Source organism: Pholcus phalangioides, unplaced genomic scaffold (assembly GCF_987345545.1).
Source record: "Pholcus phalangioides strain wild (caught in Gottingen) unplaced genomic scaffold, Ppha-v1.0 ptg000002l_1, whole genome shotgun sequence".
Lineage (NCBI taxonomy): Eukaryota > Metazoa > Arthropoda > Arachnida > Araneae > Pholcidae > Pholcus > Pholcus phalangioides.
In genome coordinates, this window is record NW_028301595.1 from 5538224 (window position 1) to 5544223 (window position 6000).

Consider the following 6000-nt stretch of genomic DNA (forward strand, 5'->3'; position numbering starts at 1 on the left):
GGGGTAGCCCGGGCGATAAGATACTCGCCTAAAGTACCGAAGGATGTTTAGAGGTATCGCGAGTTCGATACCCGGTTCGTCCATGTCAGAAAACTTTCCTGACACAAGGGGTACAACAAATGGCGACTTGACCGCAGGGAGTCCCCCATCGAGGGGTTAGCGTACCAACCTCTCGATGAGTATAAAAAACAAGCCTGCCGTTCGGAATCGGCAATAAATTGTAGGTCCCGGTCTAATTAGCCCTCTTGTGCAGAAAATGACTGTGGTGCGACAAAAATGATCAAATGATCTGAAATATGAAAATTTCACTTTTTGTTTTAGTTTATAGACTCAATAACGAGTAAAATATACTTGTAGGTTTCGGGGGGGGGGGCACCAAAATTATTCAAGTGCTTGGGGCCTTCAAACGTCGTAATCCGGCCCTGAGTGAACGCCGTACGTAGATAACGTATTTAATAAAAGTATTTTTTTGTCAAGTTATGTAAAATATATAAAATAGTTTTAAATATTTATATATTTTTTAAATAATTTCACGTTTATATTTTTTAAATATTTAAAAAGAAAAAATTAAAATTTTTTAATTAAATTTGAAAGTTATTAAAGTATGTAGTCAATTAAATATTCGTAATGAATTACAGAACGGCTTATAATTTTGGTCCCGTCAGTGGCCGTTGTTGACAAGTTTTATTGTATAAAATTGTGAAATATGGACAAAAGGCAGTTAAAGTTGCTATATCTCCATCTCAGAAGGAAACGGAGGGATAGACGTATGTACAGAGTACATCTTATTGATGAGCAGGGACCCTCATATGGTGTTTTTAAGGGTATTTATGGCAAATAATTAAAATTCCGTCTCTTTAAAAAGTAGCCAAAGATGCGGACGAATTCGCTCCGCATTGTGTGAATAGTTCCGAATAACCCAATTGTCCAAACTTGGATGTGCGGATGCGGAGCCCGCACTTAGGTTTTAACACATGCGGACGACGTCCGGACCCGCATGAATATTTTGTAGGTGCGGGTGAATTTCGGCTCCTCTGAAAGGCTCGGTATATTCCAATTGTTAAAACTTCCGGATCCGCTCCGTGTGAAAAGGGCCTTATAGTTTCAATTTAAAAAATGCTCAACAGAGGCGTTCAAAAATTACCCTATACCTGTTTTGAGAGTGAAAATACAGCGTGTCACAAAATGAAAAAAAAAAAAAAAAACTAACCCCCCCATCCTGTAACTTCGAATTACGAAATAATTGCCCTGTATATAGTTTCCTTCTATGTCTTTTTGAAAGAGACCCATGTCTTTAACTGCAGTATTTAAATTCGAAAATCGGAGAAAAGTTGGAAAAGAACAGCATAGAGTAATTTCCCAAATTTTCTCAGATTTTTGAATTTGAATATCTCAGCGAATATTGCACAGTTAAAAACATGCGATTTTTTTCCCCCTTTGGCGCAGAAAAAAAACGGCAGCAACTTGGAAATTAGAGGGAGGCGTATAAAAATTTAGATTTTTGTCATTTTGTATATCACACTATTTTCACTCGAAACTGGTATAGAGTAATTTTTGAATGCCTTTCGAGCACTTTTTAGATTGAAGCTCTACCTACAGCGGACGGTTGATGAGATAAAGTCTGCATCAGCACTTGATTGATTGCACTTTTGATTTGATTGATTGAAAAAAAACAGCCTAACAATATTATAACTGCCGCATTTGAGAGAGAGAGAAATTGCGAAACACTTTCCCAAATTACCTCGTATTTTAAGAATTTTTTTCAGATCGCGAGCAGGTATAACTGCTTTTCGCCCCAACAAGAAAATTTACTCCTCCCATCGCTTGTATTTTCCTCAATATCATACAAAAACGCCTGCCATGACGTTTGCGGCTTTCTATTAGGAAGAGGAAATACATTTTTTTTTTGTACTATTTATAGCAGGGTTGTAGTGATTTAAATCAATTTATTTCAGGTATGAAAAAAATATGTTTTAATCAAATAAAATAACTTATGCCAACTGCTACGGACGGCTGCAATGAGCTACGGGAGATACTACGGAAATTGGATTAAAAAAATAGGGTCTTTTTTTTTTTGTTTCTTGTGTGGTGTTTTACTCATTCTTATTATTATTTTATAAAATTGCAGCCATCTTCACCGCATGTGAGACAGTTCGAGAGGAGACAAACTCGGAGCCAATCTGTAAAGCCTCCGCTCTACCGACACCTTCAATAGCAGAAAGCCTCCGCGCAAAGCTTTGATGTCACTGAAGTCGTTCATTTCACCCATCGGATATAGCAGACCGACGTATGCGAAATCTTCACCTTTTTCCCCCAGTATATTCTATGAGCATAGGCGTATGCAGAATTTTCTTGAGGGGTTTTCAGATTTTTTTTTTTCCTTCTGAGGGAGGGCTTTTACGTTTTTTCCTGCAAAATAACACTATAAACTTGGCTTAAGGGGGGGGGGAAAGATAGGGATGTCGACGACAAATGATTGCGATTTAAAATCCATACATAGCCAAAACTATTGATTTTAGACAAAAAACTGCTCCCTCTCTGCAGCTGTATGTGTATTAGCATGGAAAAAGCATCGACATCAAACAATAAAAGGTCTTGTCTTTAGCATATAAAAATAGACATGAACAGTCATATTAACACGATACTTTGATGCATTTATTCTAAGCTCATCGGGGTCATTCAAGTATTACGTCAGCATCGGAAGGGGGGGGGGGTTTGAAGGTTACTTATGTCATCAACCACCCTTTTTTGAAGATATGAAATATTCTAAGCTGCTGACAAGGTGGGGAAGGGGTCAAAAATGGCTGAAAATCTGCTTACGTAATACTTGAATGGCCCCTTAGTGATAATTTCTAATATGGGAATCGATGTCACAAACGACGAGATCAGTGTTTGTGAGTTACTTACCCCGGCCCGGCGAGAGTATTTATTTTCTCAATTTAAAAAAAACAACATATAATATACATTCTACCCCCGGGAGCACCATTAGCCCCCGAGGTTAACAATTCACCTTACGAAACAATCAACATTGCATTACAATTGTAATAACAGAAGAAAAGATTACTACTGCTTTTACTGCTTACATTATACACCGGACAGCACCATTAACATCACGCGAGCAGGAATTTGATGCTCCCGAGGTTATTACATTAAGACGTCATTATTGCTTTAATAAATATACATGCGTTTTATCAGTCTTCCAAATGTCGAATATATGATCCATTCACATTATCTAACATCGACTGGAACATACTGACGCAAACCAGTTCGAAATGATAGAAAGTAATATGTGTGACATGAATAAATAAAATTCCTATAATAACATGAATATATTCAAATATCAAAATGAACAAAATTTTAACATGTTATTTGTCACTATTCACATAACACTTGTTACGTTACATATCAGTGCTTATGTAACATAAAAGATCGTTGAGCCCAAATTAACTTCATGGATTAATATTTTTCTTGCAGAGAAAAGTTCTTTTATTCATGAGGTCCCCCCCCCTTCCCCTCCCAATGTGAATGCATGGTAGCAACTCAGTATCACACTGTTTTCTTTTTTCTTTCAAACGGAGCACAACTCAGGCTAATCGCCGTGGGCAATTTACTACCTAGCGAGTGAGGTGTGCCTAACAAGCTGAGCGCGTATCTAGTGTTGTGTGTGATTCTTCAGTGCTGCCATCTATGCTACAGAAGTGTAGTGTAGTGACTGAATATTTGTACTGTTTGTAGACCTGTTGCTAGGCTGGCCATATTCCCTTGAGAAAAATACGGGAAATTCAGCTTCCAAATACGGGACATTGCCAATTATCGCCAAAAAGTAAGCAAAGTCGCCAACTCATGCTAAAATAAGTCGCCAATCACATTACAGAAAACAAGCGCCACTTCAAATTTCAGTGAATTAAAAAGAAAAACTAATGTTTGAGATTAATATTCTTGTTTTTTTAGTCGTAATTATCGTAATGCAATTTCTGAGTTAGGAAGATAATTTTAATCGTTGATTTGAAGAATAAATAGTCAAGTTGGCTTCGTTGGAAATACGTGAAAAACCGGAACAAATGTTCCAGTTTTTCACCATAAAAGTCAAATTTTTGCCATAAAAGTCGGGACTGTCCCAGGAAATACGGGACGTATGGTCACCCTGTCGGTTGCTCTCTGTGGCGAGACTTTTTGATGGGGAGATTGGCTCGCATTTGCTCCCCGAAGTTGGGAACCACAGAAAACCGACTTCCACTGTGACAATGGTGGGGTTCGAACCCGAATTCCCGCGATGCGAGTCCGTCACTATGACCACTCGTCCACCACAGCGGCCGTATCACCCTGCTGTATGTATCAGCATGGTGGTTGAGTGGTGATAGTGACGGCCGGGTTTGAACCCCACCGTCGCCACAAGTGGCGGTCGGCTGAAATTGGATTTCTGTGGTTCCCAACTTCGAGGCGCAAATGCGAGTTGCAACATCCCAGTTCACTCAATGTACAACCAAAGGGCCATTCAGCATCAACTAAATGAAACAAATTCTGTTGACAAGATGATTTCCCGCACAATTAATGGATGTGTTCCCAACTTGCATGATGTTGCTTAATATAGTTTGCACATTTTTATTCTTTCACAGGTTCAATGGGTTTTGGTAAAAAAACGAGCAAACTCAAAATTTTAGGGTGAAAAGTAAGGAAGCCTAAAGCTTAACAATACTTATTTTGGTACAACATCTGTTATTTGAATCAGCAATTACGGCATAGAATTCGAGGCTTTACATGGGAAGTAATTTCTTTGTTTTTAATCAGGGGAACCCTAGTGTCAGATATTCTAATGCACTGAAAATACAGGGAGGGCGAAAAATCAGTGGAAACTTTAAAAATGAATGAAAACCAAGCAAATAACCGAAATAAAAACGGTTTGCAGGGTTAGCATCGCTAGGTCACGGGAATTTTTTTAAGACAAGGAGAAAATAACTAAAAAAACAGCCGATAGGTGGCACTGGTACGAGCGACTTAAGACAGCCCTGGGCGTACTTCATGAAAATTGTGAAAAGCTAATCAAAAAAACTCAGCAAAATAATGTGTAGTCTAGTTTGCAATATTATTAGTTTCTCATCTTTTGTGCCATCCTTGTGATGATGATCTTCAACTATACAATCAAGTGTTCTTAAAATTCTAGGATCTTCTATCGGATGATCGATGTTGAAAAAAAATTGTACATTTAAAAAAGAAAAATACCATTTGATATCTTTTTGTGGTGCTCGTTTTGTACTGATGCCCTAAGCACGTGCTTATTTTTGCTTAATGGTTAATCTGGCCCTGCTCTCTTGTTTGCTGCAGTTAGCGGGACACAAACAGCGGGTCGTCTGGCATAAAGACCTGTATCATGAAGCCTTCGGGCAACAGTTAACCATGAAACTCGAGTTGCAGTGGCAGCATGAAGCTCACGGGAGAGCTGTGATGCTGCAGCAGTCCTGCGGCGCCGCGCTGAAAGTGCCAAATAACGATCCTCATTGTGCGTCGTGGCTCTTCGTGCTCACCTTGTCCAGGTGTTCTTGATATGGATCCAGTGTCCTGAAACTGTTTGGGGGCCGTTCAAGTATTACGCGAGCAAATATTTAGCCATTTTTGACCCCCCTTCCCAGCAAAATTTCGTCATCAGCTCTGCCCCTCTGAATCCTAACGCATATTGGTGGGATCAGAGGCATACAGGAGGCTCGTGCCCCTCCCCCCGACCAAAAATTTATTTTTTTAATGCAAAAAAAATATTTTTTAATTGGAATTTCGAAAGAAAATACCTTTATATGTTACTATAATCAATTTCTGTTAATTTCAATGCTATTTGAAGGCTATGAACTCAAAATTTATCTTTAATAAATTCATTGCGACGCACCCTCTAAGCTATATAATGATAAATCGCATAAACGCCCTTGGTCCGTGGCATGGCCGTCTTAAGAGTATCATGGGATCCCCGGGCCAATTGGTTTCTCGGAGGCCCTACCTGGTATATCTTGGAAA